Source organism: Acartia tonsa, chromosome 9 (genome assembly GCF_053477335.1).
Source record: "Acartia tonsa isolate MP-2025a chromosome 9, ASM5347733v1, whole genome shotgun sequence".
In the NCBI taxonomy this organism is placed as follows: domain Eukaryota; kingdom Metazoa; phylum Arthropoda; class Copepoda; order Calanoida; family Acartiidae; genus Acartia; species Acartia tonsa.
Genome location: NC_137268.1, coordinates 47,826,538 through 47,852,070, shown reverse-complemented (window position 1 = coordinate 47,852,070; position 25,533 = coordinate 47,826,538). Strand labels below are relative to the sequence as shown.

Sequence of the window (25,533 nt, the reverse complement as noted above, 5' to 3'; positions counted from 1 at the left end):
TTGGATATTCATTATTAATTTTATTTTTAAGAATTGTTATTTATCGGATCGTATTATAGACGCTTTTCGCGAATTTTAAATGAAAAATTACAAGATTAAAACCAGTTCTGTTAGTCCCGAGGTATTTACCTTACCCTATTTGCCAGAAATAAATGAATTGACTCAAGCATACGTGTCTGTATGTCTGTATCCCCGGGGGGAATCTATATGAAAGAAGGGATTTCAAAGGGATAATTTCATCAAATTCTTCATGAAATTCAATAAATATTTCCTCCAATTTGAAAATTGTATTAAAGTAGATAGAGAGAAGATACTTTTTAGGTAAAAGCTGCCACGCTTATAAAATCGTTATAGGACTCACCTTTGCATTAATGAAATTATTACTAAAGATTAAACATTTTTTGGAGAAAAAATTGAAATTGCCAGCATGCTTTAAAAGTACATAGGACTTACTGATTATGGAGTTTCTATGCTTTGAAAATTTGTCTTTCTTAATTCCTTAAAGGAAAGATTTAAACTTGTCTGCTTTTTTATCAGAGCTTCTGTTATGGACTTAAAGAAACATCCTTACGACAGTAACAAATGGTTCTTATTGTTAATTGATTCCTGTAACAATTAGCTACGATTAAGAAATCATCACTATAAAGTCTATACTTCTTTTTAAAACATGCCAATTTTTATACGCTTTTATAGATGTTGTCATCCTTGTTAAAAAAAGCACTTGTCCAACAAAAAATGAACAACGTAAAATAAAAAATTTCTTTAATTTATTATTTTTAATGTGAAACACTGTCAAAAAAGGATGTTGTCATCCTTGTTAAAAATAGTATCTGTCCAACAAAAAATGAAAAATATGAAATAAAAAATTCTTTAATTTATTATTTTTAATGTGAAACCTGTGTCACACAAAGAAATATCCAGGGAAGGACTTTTATAGAATTTTGATTAGTTGGTTCATTAATTCGAGTGTCCGAATATTTGTAATCTACAGAAGGGGTAATTTTGTGTATCATCTTTGGGGGTTTATCCTTTAAAATCCCTGGATGTTGTTAAATTGCGGATCTTTGAAAATGGCTGAAGATTGTTGAAACAGTAATAGTTATTTCTTTCAGTTTTTTTAGCCCCGAGGTGCCGAAGGCACCGGCTAAAAAACTGGTTTGAATATTATGATTGTACATTTTTATATTCGTAGAAAGCTGGATATAATACGATGCTAGACATATTTTTTCGTATGGATGAGAACCGGTTCCTATCCGCCGGATTCGAATGAATACAAGAATAGTTATTTCTCGTATCGTATTATAAACGGCTTTCCGCGGATATGATTGTACATTTCTATATTCGTAGAAAACTGGATATAATACGATGCTAGACATAGTTTTTTTCGTATGGATGAGAACCGGTTCCTATCCACCGGATTCGAATGAATACGAGAAAAGATTTTAATACAATCATCCATTTCGAGACAGTTTGACATTAGTAAAACATTTGATAACATTTATTTTATTTAAAATAATTATGTAAATAGTTATGTAAAAAAGCGCGATATTTTTTATATCAGATTATTTTTTATATCATTTTTAGTAAATATACTGAGTATACTTTTTTTATGAATAATGCAAATACAATGATTTAAAATTACCTATTTGCACATATCGTCGTTATTTTTACCACTTTTAAAAATCAATTATATAGAAGTTTTCAAAAATCTATTTTTTACAGTATGCTTAACTAATTTGTTCTCTTGTTTAAATAATTCACAATTAATGGGTAAAAATATATCAAGAACTGCAATCTAAAATATCATTAGTGTTTTTTTAATTACTAGTTTCTTCACCCCTAGCCTCTAGGGGAGTAATAGGGAGGTCAGAAAAAAATTCAAAATCACCGCAAGAATTTGATATAGCTTCTCTAAAGAGTACAACATATTCGGACCACCAATTATCGAGATCTTAAGCTTCAGACGGAAAAAACCTTTCTGGTTTTTTTTCAATTATAGTTAACAAATTGACTTATTTCGCTTTTATGGATGTTGTCATTCTTGTTAGTTCAATAAAAAAAACTTAATGTATTCTATAATCCTTAAAACCAAATTGCACTTTAATTAACTTTTTTATTTAAAACTGGGAAACCCATATATATCATTTAATGTAAATATTGTTCAGTAGCAAGGCTCCACTTAAAAATCAACCTGTTTCTGTCTGTCACGCCTTTTTTTTCATAATCATTAAACACAACCCGCGACTGTGGCTTACCACGTAGTGGTTCCGCCCGTCACGGCCCAACACGACATTAAAACTAAAGACGTTAAAAATGGTTTCTACTGCTGTTATGTCAGATGCGAGACATTAATAGTTTAGGTAATAGTAAGTGGAAAGCATTTGCTCATTACTATGTATAGTTTGGACTTACAGTATTGCAATTAAAGAGTTAGTTGCATTAAAATGTGTTATTTCTCGAAGGCTTAATCTTGCAGACCAGATTATTAGCTTTTTCAATAATTTAGATATGTTATAATTGTTCCATCGGTATAAAACTTTGCATGATCATTCCTATAACAATTATGTACGATTTAAAAAGCGTAGCAACTTTATAATCATTAACAGAAAGTCTGTACGTCTATTTAAAAAATGTTTATTTTTAACTTTTTTTACAACAAATTTGTGTATGATATAATTATCATATTTATCTGATTTTGGTAATAATTATTCCTATAGGCAAATGAAAGTATGTCCTTGTAATGTATCCTGTATTTACGCAATTTTTACCAAATCTATGCATAATTTGCTTAGATCTAAAATGAAAATTTAATGTTCTGCTTATTAAGTTCTGACACTCTACTCTTCCATCCATTTCAGAGCTTTGCTTTTATATATATTATAATCCTTGTTTGAATATAAATGTGTAATTAACAACCGTGTATATCATCATAACGACGGATTTATATGAATACGTTTAAGCAAATAATCTTAAATAGCAAAACTTTATAGATATAGTTTTAGTGTAACTTTTTTTTACATTTAATATAACCCCTTCACGTTTACTGCCACTTATCTTAATTACATCTAAAAAGAACGTTTACCCAGTAAAAAAGGTTGAAATTTTCGGCAATTCAAGTTGAATCACTTCCCCTGGAAATTCTTTTCTCGTATTCATTCGAATCCGGTGGATAGGAACCGGTTCTCATCCATATAAAAAAAACTATATCTAGCACCGTATTATAACCGGTTTTCTACGAATATAAAAATGTACTAACAATCATAAGATTAAAACCAGTTTTTTAGCCCATGCCTTCGGCATCTCGGGGCTAAAAAACTGGTTTTAATCTTATAATTGTACATTTTATATCCGCGGAAATCCGTTTATAATACGATGCAAGAAATAACTATTATCGTTTTTTTCAAGATCAGTTTTAAAACAGTTAGAATTCAGTAAGACATTTTACAGATTAATTTTACATTTTAAAATGACAACTTTACAAAAAGTCTCAAAAATCAGCCATGCGACGTCATAAGAATGGCATGGATAATCCCTGATTTTTATGACGTCACATGGCTAAGTTTTGAGACACTTTGTAAAGTCACTTAAAAAGAATTTACTCTTTGTGTGAGTCACAATAAAAAACTTAAATTAACTGTACATTCTTGATAGTTTTTTTTCTTAACATTTAGACTTAATTATCCTTTTTGTGTTTTCTATGTTAGCCTACTATATTAAGTAAAGAAAGATTTTGTTGGTCAATTAATATCTCGTCAACCTTTTTAATTGATTTCTTCATTTTAGGGTAGCTTCAGATAGCTCCCTGGATGGTTCTAGGCTGTTTTTAAAGCCACTTTATCTTTCTTCAATTATAGAGCGCAGCTATTATTGTAAAATTTGATTGGAAGTTTTGTGTTAACGTCTAATGGATACGTGTCCAAAAGGAAAGCTGTCTCTTCAAAGTTTATGGGTTAGTCCAAGCCAATGGAAAAAATAATTATATATTTTTTGACCTAAAAATAAAAAACATTACCTTTAATTAATATTTCATTTTTATTAAACCAAATAAAAGCCGAAAAATCTTTATTTTCAAACTTGTATTATTGAATTTTGATAAGCTAATTTGGACCAATAATTTTGTTCTACCGAAGGGTTAATTTTGTTTATCACTACTGAGAATATACATCAATTCATAGTTCTTTGTCTTATCCCTTAAGATTCTCATGCGTATGAGCATATTAGTTGATGCGAGGGGTAGGAAAGCCTAAAGAGATGGTACCCCAAGAGACACTACTTCATAGATTTAGAGCCCTCTTTTTTTTCTTTTCAAAAAATAAAAGATGTTGGTAGTGGGGGGACTTAGGTGGACCTTTTAGAGGTATGAGTAAAAAAAGCATCTTTTTTGACGTCATCTTTTATCACCTGAACCTTTTTTTTTACATGATAAGCTTTATTTTTTTTAGTGGTATCAAATTAAAGTATTTCTTATAATGCTTTTTATTTAATTTAGACAAAGGTTGCGTGAATATTTATAATATATTAATGTAAGATAATGTCCAAAAAAATGTACAATAACAATTTCTTATCCGTTGGCTATTGTTCGTTAGTTCATTAAGTTGAGTGTCCAAACATTTCACCTACTATCCACTAGAGGGGTAATTTTGTGTAGATTCATTGGGGAAATACATCAGTTTATTGACCATTGTCTTATTTCTTTAGATCCCTAAAATATATTATTTGGATTTAAAATTCAAACTTTTCGTTTCTAATTCATTACTTTATTCCATTAATGGCGGCTATGCCCCTAGAATACTCTAAGTTCACTTGAGAGGGGAGTTGAATCACAAAGTAGAAAAATCAACATGTTTAGAATGGACGTACGGAAATTTTGATAATGATTATCGAGTTGCTACGCTTTCTAAATCGTACCTAACTATTAAAGGAATCACCATGCAAAATTTGAAATCGATAGGACAATTCTAACATGCCTAAATTAAGGAAAAAAGCTATCCGTTACGGACGGGCGGACCTACCCTAATTATAGAAAAGCTTCGCTTTTAAAAATATTTTTTCAAACTATACACCCTTCCCTTTCTCTCTCTTGTTGCAGCGCTAGTTTGATCACTTCTCATTTATTTGTTGTTTGGTTTTCATAAAGTAAAGCTGTAGCTGTGAATTAAGATTTTATTTTTTATGATGTATTTTAACATTTCGACTACTTTTGTATAATTCTTAATGTTTTTTCTTTCATTTATTTATGTTGTTGTTTTCTATTACAGATGAGATTGATAATGAAGATTTTTTTTCTTTGATATATATTTCGTTTTGAAGCAGCAGTAGTTACTAGTTTACAAATGTTATGGTTGAGATAGATTTATAACTGTTAAAAGTGCATATATTTATTTATTCAAATTAAAATATTCTACCAGTCAAATATCATTAAAAATAGTATGTGGTTTACCTTTTTGCATTAAATATCAATCAACATTTAATCATAATTAATTGCATATTAATAAAATATTTATTTAGGTTGATTCTTTTATTATTTATAGATATAATTTATAGGAAGGTTGATAAAAATTATTCCACAATCGATATATTATTACTTGGATGTTGCACCAAATTTTCATGTACTATGATAAAGTGATGCTCGCAGCTGGCTAAAATAACGATACCACCCATCCACGCCCTCTTATCCTACTGGATTAACGAACAGACTAATAAATGACGATAATTTTCTCCATGTATATATTATATCTATTGTACAGCAGGAAGTTTTGTTTATCTATGCACTTTTTGCGGACTTTATTTCCATATTTTATAGCAGCAAAGCTTTTCAAAAATTTATTCAATCCGTCAATATTCTGCACATTAATTAAGAAATGTCTTAGTAACACATCTATAGTATAGATGTATACAAAGACAACTACCTCCCTTTCTTTTTCAAAGACCTCTTTCGCCTGCTTTTAAATTACTTTCTGCTACTTGACTGTGTTAATATAAGCGACGCCATTGGTTGATTTTCAATGACCCAATAGAAAGGTTGCAAAAGGCGGTTGCGATTGGGAGATACAGTTATTTAACCCTTTCTCCCTCTGCGTTTTACTATATTGTATAATGTCTTAGTAAATCGTTTCATAAAATAAATAAAAATTTGGAATATATTTATAGGTGGGTCTTTAAAAAAAACTAAGTTTTAAAGAATAGTTATTTCTCGTATCGTATTATAAACGGCTTTCCGCGGATATAGAATGTACAATTATAAGATTAAAACTAGTTTTTTTAGCCCCGTGGTGCCGAAAATAGGATGAGGTATAGTGTTTTCCAATGCTTAACTCTATCGAGGCCTATACATGCGTTGCCCTAACCCTCCAAGGCTACCAAGTACCCAATATAACCTAACCTAACCTATTTTTAAAAAAAATAAGAGTAGGTGGAGGTCAGTGCTCAAAAATGTATTTTTTCATAGGGCCATAATAATACAAAGTAGAATGATGTCTGTCTGTCTGTCCGTCCGTCTGTCAGTCCGTTCGTCTCTTAAGATCTCGGTAACCACTGAACCGATTGGATTCTACTCGTAAATACCTATTGGTCCTGTGGTGGTTTTTGGCTATTTTCTTGGGGGATGGGACATCCCCTACCTCCAAAAAAACAAAAAATCGCCCCATTTTTTAAAAAAGAATTTGCTGAAGATTTCCTTAGTGCTTTTACGAATTTCGCCTTATTTTTTATATATTTTTTTAAATCACCTCTTGGGTCGAAGCCTCTAGTTTATCTTAAAATAAGATGACAGAATTCCTTGTCCCATTACGTTAAACCTAACCTAAACCTTAAACGACTATACCGATTTAAGAGATCTTAACAAACATTAGATAATATCAATTTATTGTAGAGTTTTATAGACTGATTTCCACGGATATTGGCCCGGGCTAACAAAACTAGTATTAATTTTATGATTTAATTTTAACATTAGTGGAAAATTGTCAGTACGATGCTATACATAATTTTCCGGTGTGGATGAGAATCGGATCTATTCCAGCGGATATTAATCGGTTTGGAAAAAAAATAACAAAAATCTAAACTTTATTTATCATTGAATAATATTTACATTTTTAAAAATTTTTAATTGCATTGATAAGCATTGCATTGTTACAATCAAATTCATCAGTCTTTTCAATTCAAGGTATATAATTTTATTTTAAGTTTTACTTTAAAGTATCTTTCAAAATCATATATTAACATTTATCAAATAATTCTTTTTTATCCGCCTATTTTATAAGCTCGAAAATAAACAGAAAAAAAAACGACAAAAAGATTTTACTGTACAACAATTTTTATTAGGAAATACCTAAATTAGATATGATTGACTATTTTAAAACAATGTAACAGTCAAAACATCAAATTTTTCGGAAGATTTTTTTCTGATTGTTTCGCGGATTTTACAATAATATTTTTTTAAAACGTTTTAATATAGCTCTCCTATGTTCTGCTAAATCATTTACAAAAAGAAATTTCTTTATCTTTGAGTATCAAACATTTTTTTAAAAAAGAATTATAAGACACCTTTAATGAATATATATTGATAGTTTGGAATTTATTAACGTAAATATAATAAAACAATTAAAAAATGTAATAGCAAAAAAAAATTAGGTTGTGATTTAGCATCCTATACATTTTTAGTATCGTAGCTACTCTAAAATTCACTTTGTCTGTCTGTCGGTCCGTAGCGCACTGGGGAAAATGTGACTTTCTTTGCTACTTTTGGCGTAAGACAGGCATCTACATAGACATCTATTTTATGTAGTGTTTTGTCCATATGTCTATCGGTCAACCTTCTAAAGACATAAATCTTATAAAAAAAAATATGTTTCTATCCTTTGTTATGAGAATTCAAAATCTGCTCTATAATTTGTTAAGCTTTGCTGCCTTATGAATGTAGTCGACCTTGTTTTTATATTAATCATTTTTTTAACGTTGTTAAATCATTTATCGAAATTGCTCCATTTAGAGTATCAAACATTTTAAAATCAGATTAAGGTGTAATGTATATATTGTCTTTGTCTAACAATGCTACAATTGAGATGCAATCCTGATAGCTGTTGGTCTTTCCACTGGCGGAACTATGGTTGACATTTTCCTTGTTCTCAGGTCAGATCGAGATTTGGCGGCTCTGGCGGATGAGGATAAAGCTAGGATAACATTTTTAAATAGAAAGTGTCAAAGGACATTTGTAGAATAGAGGCGCTCTTTTAGTTAATTAATGTTTGTTATGCTTGTAATAAAATTCTGTTTCCTAAATACATAGGATGGAGGGTTGATTTATTATGGTTATTTTCGTCGATTTAGGCATGTTAGAATTGTCCTATTGGTTTAAAACTTTGCATGACGATACAATTTAGGAAACGTAGCAAATCCATAACTGTTTTCAGAAAGCCCCTACATCCTTTTTAAACATGCTGGGTTTTTTAACTTTTTGTATGACATAATTATCCTATTTTGATTTATTAAGATATTATATTCTGCGCCTCTTGGGATACATCCTTTTTAAACATGCTGGGTTTTTTAACTTTTTGTATGACATAATTATCCTATTTTGATTTATTAAGATATTATATTCTGCGCCTCTTGGGATACTTTTAAATGAATGGGGAGATCATTTAAAAGAACATCCGAAATTAGAGTTCAAACAAGGATTACAACATCCATAAGTAGCGAAGCACAAAAAATTGTGGATGGGAATACGTAGAAGTAGATTTAAAGTGTATTTATTAAAATCAAGAATAGATTTATTGGAGAAAATAAACACGAAACCTTGTTTTATTTTGTATGATGAAGACGGTTAAAGTAAATTACATACTAGATGCACATAACGATGGAAAAAATATTTTGAAACTGTTAATGCAAAAAAATTTTAAAATTGGACCAAAAATACCAAAGATATAAAAATAGCCAAAAACCTGCTAAAAGGCAGTTTGGCCGCCATTGTTTCTTTTCTTAAAACGCCAGAAATTTAATTTTGATATCTTTAACTGACAAATTTTTGAAAATTGGACCATAAACACCAAAGATATGGGTAAAATTGTGAAAAATATAAAAATAGCCAAAAACCTGCAAAAAGGCAGTCTGACTGTCATTGTTGTTTTCTTCAAACGACAGGAAATTTAATTTTGATATCTTTAACTGAAAAAAATTCGAAAATCGGACTATAAACATCAAAGATATGGGGAAAAATGTGAAAAATATAAAAATAGCCAAAAACCTGCAAAAAAGGCAGTCTGACCGTCATTGTTGTTTTCTTCAAATGACGGGAAATTTAATTTTGATATCTTTAAATGAAAAAATTTTGAAAATCGGACCATAATTACCAAAGATATGGGGAAAATTTGGAAAATATAAAAAATAGCCTAAAACCTGCTAAAAAGCAGTCCGACCGCCATTGATGTTTCATAGTTAATTGTGCTCCTTATTGATGGGAATGTTGTCAAAAAAATTCAGCTCTCTATCTTTTATAGGAGCCGAGAAAATCACGTTTCCCCCAATTCATTAATTACGGACGGACAGACGGACAGACGGACAGACGGACGGACAGACGGACGGACAGACGGACGGACAGACAGACGGACGGACATTGTGAATTATAGAGTAGCTTCGCTACTAAAAAGTAAACATTTTTGTATATGAGAAAGGTTTTTTATTTTCTTATAGAGATTTCCTTAAAATAGTTAAATTCATTCCCGGCAGCTTTGAGAAGTTTACCTTAGACAGCAGAACAAATTTAGTCCACCGGTTAATGAGATCTTTTAGTACAGACACAAACAAAAGGACATCCTATTACTTTTATAAACGCTGCTGATCTACTAAGACCCTTGAACTTGAAATCATTTCCTACCTCTGTTTGATTTATTTGTATTTATTTTCTTACTTGCCTTCTTGGCGCTTATCAAGCTGGTAATACCTAAATTGCATTATAGTTATTTCTCGCATCGTATTATAAACAGCTTTCTGTGGATATAGAATGTACAATTATAAGATTAAAACCAGTTTTTTTAGCTCCGAGGTGCCGAAGGTACGGGATAAAAAAAATGGTTCATTTCATAATAAATTTTTAAGTATAGATGTAGATAACCCAGACAACTACCTGTTTCCTTTGGTGGGGGCCTTTTTTTGTCAGGAAGGAAATATTTTGACACTATTGGCTGTTATTCAAAGAACCAATTGAAAGTCGACACAGGGTCCCCACCCCGTGAACATGCTGGTTTATTAAACCCCTGCCCCCTGTATTCTTTCACTCTAATCATCTAATTTTAATCTTGAATTTTAAAAAGTCAGTTTTGAAGTAAACTTTGTTATTTGCAACATTTTCAATTTTAAAAATATTATTATCACACTTTATAGATCAAATATACCTGCAGATTTTGGCTTTAGTTTCTCATTAACAGTATCCAATTGTCTGTTTTCCTTAAATGGTGTGGCTCCCATAACCCACATAGCTGTTGACTCTGGTATACTACCAATATTTAAGTTTTCCAACTTGGATTCCAATTCGGAAGTGCTGTTGTTGTTGTTGTTTTTACTAGAATTGCTGTTGTTGGAATCATTCAAGTTGTCAACACTCATGGATTCTTTTCTTTCTGGAAGAACGATGTCAGGTTTGGTCACTGTGCTGATTTTTCTTGCAGGACCTGTTGGCAAAGAATATAAACTGTATTGCAAAATTTTAAATATATGGATGAAGTAAACTTTAAATTCCACATGTCATACAGAAACATAAGCGTTTCATACATTTAAGTATTAGATAGAGGGCATGAGCTAAAGGAATATAAAAACAGCTGAGTTCCTACAAAAGATCAAAAAGCAATATGCTAGCAGACAAAAAAGGTCCCCACCACTGGAATCATGTAGTTATCTAGATTACATATCTACTAGCGGCTTCGCCCCTAGCCTCTAGGGGCTTTGTCCCAAGAGGTGATTTTTAAAAAAAGGCGAAATTTGTAAAAGGACCAAGGAAATCTTAAGCAAATTCTTTTTTTAAAAAAATGGAGGGATTTTTTTTGTTTTGTTTTCTTGGGGGTGTTACCGGGATCATAAGGGAAAGATGGACAGACATCTACTAGAGGTACTTTGTATAATAGATACTTATACATTTATTGCTTAAAGCCATCTATGTTAAAGTTTATATTTGCTGCCTGTGGATTGATTGTTTGATGTGCTCTCTTTCCTGGATTTTCTTGCCTTCTGAGGAGTTTCCTCCTCATCCTCTTCATCCCCTGAACTATCACTGTGTAAACACAGCTGGAATACATAACTGCCCACAACTACATGTGTATTGCATAGTCCCCAAAGTTTTTTAATAACGTATTTATTATTTAAAGGCTCAGCAACTTTCGGGACTTTTATTGAATTTTTATTGGTTGGTTCATGAAGTTGAGTGTCCAAATGTTTCAACCAATAATTATAATCTACATAAGGGGTAATTTTGTCTATCATCATTTACATAAACAACCCACCCGAGAGGGGGGGGGGGGCTCTTTTGTAATTATATAAAATGAGAAGTTTTTGTGAAGTAAAAGTTGTCGCAAATATAGGTATTAAATAACCTGAACTGTCACTGTGTAAACACAGCCGGAATACATAACTGCCCACAACTGCATGTGTATTGCAAAGTCCCCAAAGTTTTTTGATAACGTATTTATTACAACTTTGGGGACTTTTGTTGAACTTTTATTGGTTGGTTCATTAAGTTGAGTGTCCAAATGTTTCAACCAATAATTGTAATCTACATAAGGGGTAATTTTGTCTATAATCATTTACATAAACAACCCACCCGAGAGGGGGGGGGGGCTCTTTTGTAATTATCAAAAAATAGAAGTTTCTGTGAAGTAAAAGTTGTCGCAAATATGGGTATTAAATAACCTGAACTGGAATACATAACTGCCCACAACTATATGTGTATTGCAAAGTCCCCAAAGTTTTTTAATAACGTATTTATTATTCAAAGGCTCAGCAACTTTGGGGACTTTTAATGATTTTTTATTGGCTGGTTCATTAAGTTGAGTGTCCAAAAGTTTAAACCAATAATTGTAAGCTACATAAGGGGTAATTTTGTGTATCATTATGGGGTGAATGAGAAACTAGCTCAATTTATAAACAGAAATGTAACACTTAGCTTTCTAGCTTTAAAATTTTTTTTGGATAAATTTTCAGATTTGATTAGAATAAGTAGCATGGGATGGAATGTATGACCAACCTATAGTAGTTAGATGTCCACATGAAGAAGTCTTCTCTCCGTTTTCCTCTAAAATGTTTACAATTAAAAAACGTCAATTAAACAACAAAAGAACGTGTCGTAACTTTTGTGATTTTTTTAAAAAAAAAGCTAGTCGGTGTTTTTAGTAAGTAGTAGATGTGAATTGATCCATAGAATTTAGATATGCAATCGGTTTTTTTTGTAGACCTCCTATTTTTGAAGTTATTTAATTTTTTTAAAAATCAAGTTGGTTTTAAGGTACTAAAACGCAACAAAAAAAGAAGAAAATTGCTATTATGAACAAAAATAGTAAGATCTTTAATTTGACAACTTACTTTTTCAATTCTATTGAGTAATTATTGAAAAAATCTATTTTGTTGAAGCCCGGTGAATCATAACTTTGAACTTTGGGAGCTCGTCACGAATGGGCTAAAACAAAATCACAAAAGTAAGGACACGTTCTTTAAGTAAAATATACTTTTTCTATTAGATAATCTTTATCAGCTAGTATAACATTTTTAAAAATAGTTTAATATTTACCCCATTTAGGCCAAGACATTTTCCTACTATAACTAATAATGTCAGGCGTCTGAAATAGCAGCAGTAGCAACCATTTAATTTTTAGATTGGACGCAGGTTTTAGATTCCAAGTCATAACCTTCCCGACGACGAGCGGGTGCGCTACGAGTTAAGCCACAGTGGCGGGTTAATATTCTTGCATAATTATTGTATAAAGAACGTGTCCTAACTTTTGTAGTTTTATTTTAACCCATTCGTGACAAGTTCAAAGTTTTGATTCAACGGGGTTCAACAAACTGGATTTTTTCAATAATTACTCAACATAATTCAAAAAGTAAGTTGTCAAATTAAAGATCTTACTATTTTTGTTCTTTTTTTGTTGCGTTTTAGTACCTTAATTTAGTAACTTAACTTTTTTTTAAAACTTAAATTACTTCAAAAATAAGAGGTCTACAAAAAAAACTTATTGCATATCTAAATTCTATGGATCATGTTATATCTACTACTTACTAAAAGCACCGACTAGCTATTTTTAAAAAATCACAAAAGTTAGGACAATTTCTTTATCATGTCAAAAGCTCTCATTTTAGAATCATTTTCTCTAAAAAAAAACTAATGATGACCCTGGCACATTAATCCATATTATTTATCATTTTATCTGACCTCAATTTGATTAGTGATTCAGGATGCACCAAATATAAATCTGGTTTATTCTGCTTTTTGTATAGAACAAAGATATATAGACTGATCTTTCTTTCATATTATTGTTAAATTTGTCTTAGGTTATTAGAGTCATTGATTTAGGTGCATTAATCTTTTTTCATAAACTACCCCAATTTTCCCGTCTTAAGCCGTTCCAGAGATTTAATGCTCAAGGCAAAACCATTACTACTGGATAAGAATTAATTCAATATTTTTTCATCGCCTAGTATTAAAGACAGCTTTCCACTCATAAAAAAATATAATATTGAAACCAGTTTTGTGATGCCTGAAGGGCCGAAGACCCGGACTAACAAAACTGGCATTAACTTTTTGATTAAAAAAGAATATTTATGGAAAATTGTCAGCAATACGATGCTATGCATGATTTTTCAGTGTGACTGAGAATCGGTTTGAAGCTATACTGGAAAATATATCAAACATGTTTATGAAAGGTCTAATAAAAGATATTTGAAGAAGATAGTTAGTTAATGTTATTAACGGTCAGTTGAATTTGAATTGCCGATTGTGTACACAGTTTTCTCATCCTATCTCAATATTTACTACTAGCTAAAAAAGCTTTAAACCTTCAAAAAAAATAAAAATTTGAAAAATTAAAATTTTGAATGTATAATGTATAAATAGTTTATACATTATATCGCTTTTCCCTTTGACCGGAGTAGCTGAAAATAAGTTTTGCAATATTTGGGTTATATTGCTGTACAACTTCGGAAATTAGGAAAGAAATAGACAATCAATTTTCAGTTGATCTGTTATTAACTTATTTCTAAAGATTTCCGTGTAAATCTTTCATTTATATGTCAGTGTTAATAAATAGAAAATTATTACATTACCATTAGAGTAAAACATTAGAGTAAAACACTAGAGGGAGAAAGGGTTAAATAACTGTATCTCCCCATCGCAAACGCTTGGTGCAACCTTTCTATTTGGTCATTGAAAATCAACCAATCAACCAATGGTGCCGCTTATATTAACACAGCCAAGTAGCAGAAAATAACTTAGAAGCAGACGAAAAAGGCCTTTGAAAAGGGAAGGGAGGTAGTTGTCTGTATATACATCTATACTATAGATCTGTTATTTTTATGTCAGTCTTATTAAATAGAAAATTATTATTTAATCTGAAAAAAACCAAGTTTGACTATGTCCATCCTATTATATAAAATAGTAAGCGTTTTTTGTCTGTCCCGAAGGATCTCGCTAACCGCTGAACCGATATTGTTTTTCTTTACAGTAAAGCTAATAGGTCCTGGGGAGGTTTTAAACTATTTTTGGGGAGGGTGTCTTCAACCCCCTACCCCCAAAAAATATTTTTTCACTCTTTTGACTCTCAAATTTTAAATGGGATGATGTCGAATTTTACCCCTCCTACCTTAAGTGCCCCTAAAGGCTTCTAGGGGGTGTATCCGCTAGTAAGAATAAAAGTGAAGTAATTCCACACCGTTTAGAGCTAATCAAAGAGAAGCCTCGCTCCTGTGAATATTGATTTTCTTTAATTAAACATAACCCTCGAGAGATATCCAGCAAGGTTGGATACTACAAAAGCACTAACAACTATTTTCTCTAGATTAAATAAACTCTAAAATTTATTATAATGCAATTGATTTTTTTTTTAGAATTTTGCACCAGATTATCATGTACTCTAATAAAATGAAACTTGTATTTGGCTAAAATAATGAGCACACCACCCCCACCATCCCCTCCCCTCTTACTGGATGAACGACCTGACAAATGAATGGTGTCCATGTTGACCTAAATTGAAGGCAATTTTTTCCCATGTCATCATATCCATGTATATTCTACAATCTACATCCATTAATAATACTGATTGCAATTGGATATGTTTTTTACTTCAAATAATTGTATCTACAATAGACTATAAAAGTTAGAAAGATTTTTAATCAATATAATAGATTTGAAATCTGCATAAAATTTTAAGGTTTTTTTTATAAAATTCGTTTTTTATATAATTCTTTATTTAAAGGCGCAAATACGATTTAAGTTAATAAATTTTGACCAATAGGATAGCTGGATTGGAAACTACCTACGCTCTAATTGGTTGAATGATGTACGTCACTTAAGCTTCTCCAATCAGAGCGCAGATAGTTTTCAATCCACCAATCACAGATCTTAAAATTATTTAACTTAATTTGTATTTGCGCCTTTAAATAAAGAATTATATAAAAACTAATTTTATAAAAAATCCTTAAAATTTTATGCAGATTTCAAATCTATTATATTGATTAAAAATCTTTCCAACTTTTATAGTCTAATCTACAATATGTAAATAAACGAGGAAGGTACATTTTTGGATGAGTAGACAGACGGACGTTCTTCAGTTATAAAGCTGCTGCACTACAGTATACTTACTCTAAAAGGTTGCCATAATCTTTCATTTCAACTTCTGGGAGTACTTCAATATGTTGCTCCAGTTCATCTACTTGGGTAAATTTTCCTATAAACCTTAACATAAATACAGTATATATATAAATCATTATAATAAAGTAATAGAATGTTTGTGGTTTGTGTGTTTGTATGTTTGTACCGAAGGATCTCGCTAACCGATCGGGTTCTCCTTAACAGGGTAGCTTCTCATATTTTCCGGGAATGTTTATAATTGTTTTAGGGGAGGGTAGCACCACCCTCCCCAGAGAAATCGAAAAAAAAAATTTAAAACCCGCCCTTCGGATATTTTTGCAATTAGCTAAAAACATAACTAACACCATATATCGGCGAAAAAAAATATTTTTGGTAAATAGCGGATTTTAAAGTAGATTGAAAAGAAAAAATTTTACGTGTCCCTAGAGGCCTCTAGAAGCGTAGCCGCTAGTCTTTAATAAAAATAAAAGACTCGACTCGTGACATTTCAGAATATTCATTCTTACCTTGGCTGTGGAAGTCTTCCCTGAAAAATGGAGAATGTAATTATTTAGTAGTTAAGCTACTCTATAATTTGAAATGTCCGTCTGTCCATATGTCCGTTGGAAACATTTTTATATATTTCCTCCTATCTTTATTTTCTCAGCTCCTAGAAAAGATAGACGGCTGAAACTTCTTGACGACATTCCCAACTATGTGGAGCATAATTATGAAAATTATATATATGGCTATCGGACTACTATTTTTTGGCAGGTTTTATGCTATTTTCTATTTTCACTTATTTCCCCATACCTTTGGTGTTTTTGGTCCGATTTGCAAAGTATTTGTGGTTAATAATATAAAAATTAAATTTAAAATAAATTAAATATTAAGAAATCAAAAAAAAAGTTGATAAGGTTTCGTGATTTTTTCTTTCTAATATTCTTGTTTTTGATAAAATTAAATAATCTTTAAATTCTTATACATATTTTTTGTGCTTCACTACTTATGGATGTTGTCATCCTTGTTTGATAAACGATATTTTTTAGACAGATTTAATATTTATATAAACCCAGCTGCTGTACAGTTCGTCTATCCATCCTTATGCGTTTTTTTTAAACTTAATTATGCATAGAAAAAAAACAATTATATTAAATGCTTTATATATTTGGAAAATCTGTTCTGGGTGGGACATATGTATCAAATATTTAAAAATGATTTTTCAACAAATTATGTCTTAAAAACCGGTTTTTCCAAAGGCCAAAAATCATCAATCATCTTTATATGAAATAATAGGATATGGTTTTTATTACAGGGTTTTTCATATGACCTGGGATGGTTTATAACTATTACCCCAACCCTTTTGAGAGAAATCGCAGAAAAATATCTAACCCCATCTAGCGACCGAAAAAAAGCATTTTTTTGTAAACTGCTAATCTTAACATAGTTTGAAAAAAAACTTTAAATGTCCGTTAAAAGAATAAAAGAACGTGTCCAAACTTTTGTGATTTTTTTAAAGATAGCTATTGGGGGCTTTTAGTAAGTAGTAGATGTAAAATGGTCCCTAGCATTTAGATATGCAATTAGTTTTTTTTGAAGACCTCTAATTTTTGAAGTAATTTAAGTTTTTTAAAATTTAGTTTGTTTTAAGGTACTAAAACGCTACAAAAAATAGAAGAAATTTGCCATTATGAACAAAAATAGTAAGATCTTTAATTTGATACCTTACTTTTTTAATTCTGTTGAGTAATTATTGGAAAAATCTATTTTGTTGAACCCCGTTGAATAAAAAAACTTTGAACTTTGGGAGCTCGTCACGAATGAGTTAAAACAAAATCACAAAAGTTAGGACACGTTCTTTAGAAAAATATAAATTGAATTCTAACCTGATATCTATTTTTGTATTTTAATCTCAGTGTTTGGTAGGCTTCATTTATTCTTATCATTTCTTTTCTAAAAACAACCATTAAATCCATCATTTCTGTATAGTCAATACAAACTAAAACAAGGATGACAACATCCATAAAAGCGAAGCACTTAAACGGTAGAACAAACGGACATTAACACTTTTATAGTGTCAGAACTGAATAATCAGAATATAAATGAATAAGAGTCAAAGCAAAATTGTGAGTAAATTTGTTGAAAAACTGCTTGATACAGGATAATGTTCATGGACATGCTTACATTTTAGGACTTGATTATAGAGTTGCTTCGCTTATAGTATTGTACTTTGTTGTCCCAGGAATCAGTATTCCAAAAATCAGATCAATCGGATAATTAGATCATATAAAAATTTGTTGTTAAAAAAGTAAAAAATTATCATGTGTAAAATAGACGTACAACCCTAGTAATAGAAAAGCTTCGCTTTTAATAAAATACGTAAAAAAAATTTAATACATGACCCTTAAAACTTTAAGATTTTAATTATTGACATTATAATTTTTAAAACTATTTTATGCTCTTTTTTTACTAACAAATAAATAATAATTAAATAATAAAATTATAAACGACCTAGCAAATATTGCTTGATTCTCATTTGCTTGCAAGAGACAAAATTTATTGCTATTTTTATTTAAGCAATGTTTTAGAATAGTGTAATTTCATTTTAAAAAGTTTAAAAACATTTCAACATAAAAAAAAAATATAAAGAATTCCACATAAGAATAAAAATATGTTGAAAATTAACTTTTTTTCTATAAAATTATATCAAAAATATTAAAATTTCAACATCTAATTTGTTAATCTAATAGTAAATTGAAATCAGATTTAATCTAAATATTTTCACCTGACATAATTAGTATCAAACTTCTCATAATTCTAAAAGGAAAATTTGGTTATTTTAATAAATTAACAAATGGAATTAACTAATTGAAAAATTGATTTCATATTTGATTTTTTTTGTTTAAAAGTCTAGATGTCTTCAAATTCAAACTTTTTTGAATGGGGTATTCCTGTCCAGTTTTTTGTTTAGGAATGAATATTTCTTACCCGAGGGAATAAATGATGGACCGATAGGTCATCATTTATTCACGAGGGTAAGAAATATTCATTCCTAAACAAAAAACTGGACAGGAATATCATTCTCATTTAAACAAAAACTCATTTTTATGCCAGTAAAATGTGGTTTAATTTTGGTTTTTAATTTTCATTTATTTCCCTGGTATAATTTTTCTTTCTTTTAGTAATTAATAAAAATTCTAAAATCTTCCAAAAGAAAATTAAAAATCTTCTAAAATCATACCAGGGATATAAATGAGATACCAGGGAAATAAATGAATATTTACATCCACTATTTAAGGGGTTGTTTATATGGGAATGTGAATTTTTATACAGATGAATATCAATATTAGCCCAAGATTTTTTTAATTGTTTTACTAGGGATTTTTTCTTTTAGCCTTTTTAAACTATTGCTCCAAATAACTATTCTCAGTAATTGTGTCCTTCGGACCCTTTCCCTCCAATGCAAACAGCTTTCTGTGGATATTCAAATGAGAAATTATGAGATTAAAGCCTGTTTTGGTAGTCCCGTTGGGCTGAAGGCCTGGTTTAACAAAACTGATACTAATTTTATGATTTTTATTTTAGTGTTCGTAGAAAATTGTCTGTAATGCGATGCTATACATACTTTTTCAATACAATACTATACATACTTTTTCAATACGATGCTATACATACTTTTTCAGTATGGCGTAGAACCGGTTCTAATCGAGCGGATATCAATCGGTTTCGAATGAATACGAGAAAAAATATTATTTATCTATTTAAGATGACTTTGTAATCCAGCACGGCTTCGAAACTGATTAATATCCACTGAATTAGAACAGGTTCTAATCCATACTGAAAAATCTGTAACATATTGTATTATATACAATATTATATACCAGTTTTTTTAGCCCTGGCCTTTGGCGCCTTGGGGATGACAAAACTAGAGCTAATCGTAAATTTCCACTTTTACTATCCGCGAAAAGCTGTCTATAATACGATGCTGCCTACCTCATTTCTAAGTTTCTCCATGATATCAGATTGTTTCAATACTTCTTCAGGTAGCTTTCTATGTTAAAAATTATTCAGGTTTTAACAAATAAAAAAAAATTTCAGTACGGCCTCAAAACCAATTTATATCCACTGGATTAGAACCGGTTCTCAGGCATACAGAAAAATCATGTATAACATCGTATTACAATTTTCCACGAATATTAAAATGACGACAATAAAATCAATATCAGTTTTGTTAGCCTGGGCCTTCGGCCCCTTGGGGACAACAAAACAGGTTTTAATCTTATGATTTTCCATTTCAATATCCGCGGAAAACTGTCTATAATACGATACGATAAATAATTATTACAATTATTGAATGATAAAGAAAAAAAAGTGTCTTAAAAATATGACAAAGCCCAAATTGTGTTAAAATTGTGTCAAAAAAGATCCATGTGACGTAATAAAATGAGGGTGATGAGATAAGAAGTGGGAAAGAAAACCCCTAAAAAAGAGATGGATAATCCCTAATTTTTATTACGTCACATGGATCATTTTTGACACAATTTTAGCACAATTTGGGCTTTGTCAAAAATATTATTGTTCATAAAAATATCTGTAATATCTAGATCTCTTTAAGACACCTTGTAAGATAAATCAGGGCTCTGCACTGGCGCGTCAGCAACCTTTGGGCCTCAACCTTTTACAATTTTAGAAATCAGTTGGAAGTGTAAACCTAACCCCTACATGACAATCATTCTTCTCAAAAATATTTACAAAGCATCAAACTGGGTTAAATTTGAGGCTTAGTCGCGGCTGACGCGCGGCTGCAGAGCACTGATCATGAGGAGTGAGAATGAATTATGAATGTTTTGTATTTACAATTGTTCAGATATTAATTGATTATGATATGTCATATGTACAAAACAAAGCATAATTATTTGTTTATTAGAAGTAAAAAAAAGCTTTATCTGGTAGTTTTACATATGTTTTTTTTTTTGTTATTTGAAATAATAGAATAAAAAAGCAAGTAAAGCAATTAATCCTAATATAAAGTTATAAAGTAACAGGATCTATCTGTAACCGCTGAACCAATATGGTTCTCCTTTACAGAGTAGTTTCTCACAGGTCATGGGAAGGTACATAACTGTTTTAGTGGAGGGTAACACCACCCTCCCAATAGAAATCCAAGAAAAAGTTTCGAAACTAAAATTGAAAGTTTAGGAGTAAACATCCACCCCTACCCCCCTAACGTAAAAGCCCCTAGAGGCCCTAAGGGCGTAGCCGCTAGTAATAATGAAAAACTTCATGGTTGGCTTGTTAAGTTGCTCTGTTATACAAACAATTTAGCTTTATTTTGTACATATTAAATGAAAATGAAGATAGCCAGGGGTAGCTATTCTAACCAACAATTCTACAAAAAATCACGAAACCTTTTAAGTACCAAGTGGTATATTTTGTTTTTGGCTTGTAAGTGAAGAGTTGGGGGGATAAAGAAGGGGAGGAAAAGGGGAAGGGGGTGTGGGGAAATTTTCCTTTGGAGTTGTTTGTCAGAATATCATTCCCTGGAAGGTAGCACAAATGAAAAATAATAAAGGTTTTCACAAACCATGCTCTTCTGGATTGCGGAAAACCAGCCAATTTACACAGGTGATACTTACTTCTGGGTTTGCCTAGTTAAATAATAATTTTATATATTTACAGACAGTCTTAAAAATCTTTAATTTTATATATATACATAATAACAGTTTTATTATTTTTACTCTTAGTGGATTTTTGCCTAAAATTTTCGAAGATTTTTTAAAATTTACCAATTTTTTAAAAATCCTAGAGTATTTACTAAATTATTTTACTTTAAAAATGGTCGTTTGTCCCCCTAGTTCATTGTCTTCTAGTACGTATGTCGCACTAGAACTCCTTTGACTATTTGTTGTTTCTTACATTTAAGAATTCAAACAAGCAAAAAAAATTTTGGATAGGGGAAAAAAGACTTTCAGAACAGAGAGGAAGGTAATATGAAAAGGATTTATTTGCGCTTTTTTACATACCTGTATGTAAATTGAAATGTGCGTTTTTTAAGCTTTAGATTGTAGACTGTCTACGTCTTTAATTTTCTTTCTTTTAAAAGCAAAGCATATTAGAATTGTCCTACCAATTCCAAAATTTTCATGATCATTCCTTTAACAATTAGGTACAACGTAAATATGTACAAATTTAACATGAAAAAACTTTTTTGCAAGAAAATATTTTTACATAAGTAAACAAATAATTTTATTTTAATTAGAACTTACTTGATTTCAGAAAGGAGTTTTAGATCTCTCATCTCCTCAATAAAATGAACTTTGTGGGCAAAACTACAATAAAATTAATAAATCAAATGCCATTCTCAAGTCCAACTGTACTTAATTATTATTTTTTGGGTCCTAGGACAAACGCAGGAGTGACAAACGTCGGAGTGGACACTTAACCTAATCTAATGCCTAATCCCTGGGGGGGGGGGGGGCTTATTTGTTTATTTATATCTTAACTTAACCTAACCTGTATATAAATACATAATTAACTTAATATTTTAGACACTCCTGCGTTTGTCCACTCCGATGTTTGTTACTTTTTTCAAAGATTGTTTTACAGATTTTGTTGACTAAAAAAGAGGTGATACAACTATTTCTACAAAAGTTATAGATAATGATCTGCAAATTATTCTGGTACCCGACAGGTAGGGAGGGAACATTAGCTTGTAATATTCTGGTAATTATTCTCATAATAAACACGTTGAATACATTATTGGTTTGATAAAACTAGCAGTTTTTATGCTTTTAAACAATATGCTTTAAATCTATAAAGTGGGTAATTTGGAGGGTGTATAATGTATATTGTACATAAATATAACTTATTTTGTCTCGTCCCTTAAGATCTCTGCTGTCCTATATTATTATGTCATCAAATATTAATTTATGTGAACGCTTCTATCCAGTCTCCAGCCAATCTCAATTAGTTAAACTTTCAAAAGTAAAACTTCGGTTTAAACTTTTTTCCCGTAGTGGATACTATAAATTAGCAATTTTAAAAGATTTTTGTTATACCTATCGTCTTGATATCTCAAATTTTCTTAATGTTGATTTTAAACGAGGCATTCCTTTTTTTTGATTGTCAGTGTTTCTACATATGGATCTAAAGGGATAAGACAAAGACCTATAAATTAATGTACATCCCTTATTATGATACTCAAAATTACCCCTTTTGTAGATTAAAGTTAGTGGTTGAAACGTTTAGACTCACAACTTAGTAAACCAACCAATCAAAATTTAATAAAAGTCCCCAAAGTTGTCGAGACAATGAATTTATAAAACTTTGGGGGCTAGTGTAATAAAAAGCTCATTGTCCCCTCCCTTCCTGGTTTCTACCAATAAATTCCAAATAAATAAATTGAAAGCCTTAAATCCATTTTAAATCTTTGTCGTATAATATCCCATAAACAGTTGAACATTGTGTGATTAAAGAATATAAAGGTTACTTACGAGTAGGCTAGAATCAAGGGCCCCCTTTTTGCGTCGTCAAGTCCTCTAAAAAATAATTTCATTAAAAAACATTTAAAAAGTTAAATTGAGTTTTTGTTTATTCATACTTTTTGTGAGGGTTGGGCCGGATACTCTATGGCTGGATACCGGATATCCGATCGACTTATAATGCCAGATATCCTGCATCCGGCCGGATATTGAAAATGGCTCGATATCCGGTAAATTATCGGATATCCGGCCGGATAACTGGATGTTCTGCATTATAAATCAGCCAGATATCCGGTATCCGGATAGTTTCAATATCTGGTATCCGGCTGCATATTGAAAATGGCCGGACATCCGGCTCAACCCTACTTTTTGTAAACTCTATATGTGTTTGCCGTTTATGTAAATTTTAATTCATAAAAAATATCTATATTTCAGTATTTTTCATAGAAAATTAATTTTAATTTTGAATAAATATATTAAAGATATGATGAAGATATAAATATCACTAAACTAAATATCATATATACTTTAGGCTTTCTTGTTAAATGATTTAACCAAAAATAATGTTTTATTACAATTACCTCGTAAGGGCAGGATTCTCCTTCGATTAAAGTGATCATCTAGAGAATCCAGAGCATCATCCGCATGTAATGGGATGCGATACTCTAACACCCAAGGATATTAGGTTAAGTAACATCCATCAGACAATCAACCCTTTGTCTGAGATGTCCTAACTGTGCATTGTAGTGAATTGCACCTATTTATGGGCCAAGGCATTCCCCATACGCTTAATATTTATGTCGCGCACCTGACATAGCAGCAGTAGGAACCATTTTTAACGTCTTTAGTTATGACGCGGTGTCGGTCCGAGATTCAAACCTATCACCTAACGGCGACGAGCGGATGCTCTACGTGTTGAGCCACGATCGCGGGTTATAATGTTTTATTACCTTACAGTAGTTAAACTTAAAGCAGAAAGCGCCTAAAACAACGAAAGTCAAAGCAAAAACCAAATAAAATTATCAATGATTTTTAAAAATAGGAAAATAAATTAGGTTAGATATTCATAATTATAAATGACTTAAATTTTTATAAATATCGACAAACTTAAGTAAATAGAAAAATTATAGAGATACTAAGATAAATGGTTCGAGGACAAACGCAGGAGTGTTAAAATATTAATTTAAGTAAGTATTTCTACACAGGTTAGGTTAGGTTAAGATATGAAATTAATATACAAATAAGCCGCCCGTATGGGTTAGGCATTAAAAAAAACCTAACATATGGTTTAGAATAGGTTAGGTTAGGTTAAGTGTCCACTCCAGCGTTTGTCCGACCGACGTTCGGGACTCCTGCGTTTGTCCTAGGACCATAAAAATTAGTAAGATCTTATGTCTGGTAAGTTTTTAATAATCAAATAATTATTTCAGTTCTCTACTTTAGAAAGATTCCAAAAGGATGCTGTTAGATGATGCCTCTAGGGGCACTTGAGGAGGGGAGAGTCAAATTTGATAACCCAATTTATTATTTTATATTTTAAAAGAAAAACTTTTTTTACGGGGGTTTTAGTTTAAGAAATTTTATTTAGGGGGGGGGATAATTTTTTTCTATGGGCGATTTCTCTTTTGAGAGTGGTGTTACTATTCTCCAAAATAGTTATAAACCCTCCCGGGACCTATGAGAAGCTACCCTGTTAAAGAGAACCCGATCGGTTCAGCTCGATCGGTTCAGCAGTTACCGAGAACATTCGGTACAAACAAACAGAAACACAGACAGACAAACATCCTTTTACTTCATTATAAGGATTAATTTGTTTTTTAGGCTATTTTCCTATTACGCCACCCTCTCTGAATACAGATCCCTTAAAAGCTAGGGGCCCATGTAACAATCTCATGGATCTTCTCGTAACCTTACCGATGTAGATTCCATAAGTTTGCTTCCTTTTGAAAGATAAGTCTGCTTTGAAATGGATTTCCGCCGATCTTTTTTCATCTAAAATAAAGGTATCAAAATCATAATGGATATAAAGTATGTGGATATATTGACAGGGAAATTTTGTGGTTAATTTAGGTCAATACGGCCCTTATTTATTAGTTAGTTCGTTCATCTAGTATGTGGGGAGAGGATGGAGTGAAGGGGGGGGGGGGAGTTATCGTTATTTTAGCCAGCTGTAAGTATGTTTCTATTAAGGTACATGAACATCTGGTGCAACATCCAAGTAATTGTATCATC

At 31.0% G+C, this 25,533-nt stretch overlaps 1 protein-coding gene and 1 long non-coding RNA gene across 5 annotated transcripts in view; both read right to left on the bottom strand.

Moving 5' to 3' along the window:
- Positions 1–25,533, bottom strand: part of LOC145329104 (calcium-activated potassium channel slowpoke-like) — a 282,479-nt gene that overhangs the window by 207,164 nt on the left and 49,782 nt on the right. The window lies entirely within an intron of this gene.
- On the bottom strand, positions 18,606–19,876 carry LOC145327639 (uncharacterized). Its single transcript, XR_013882199.1, has 2 exons — positions 19,814–19,876; positions 18,606–18,637 (listed from the first exon to the last, which is right to left on the bottom strand). It is a non-coding gene; the product is annotated as an uncharacterized LOC145327639 (long non-coding RNA).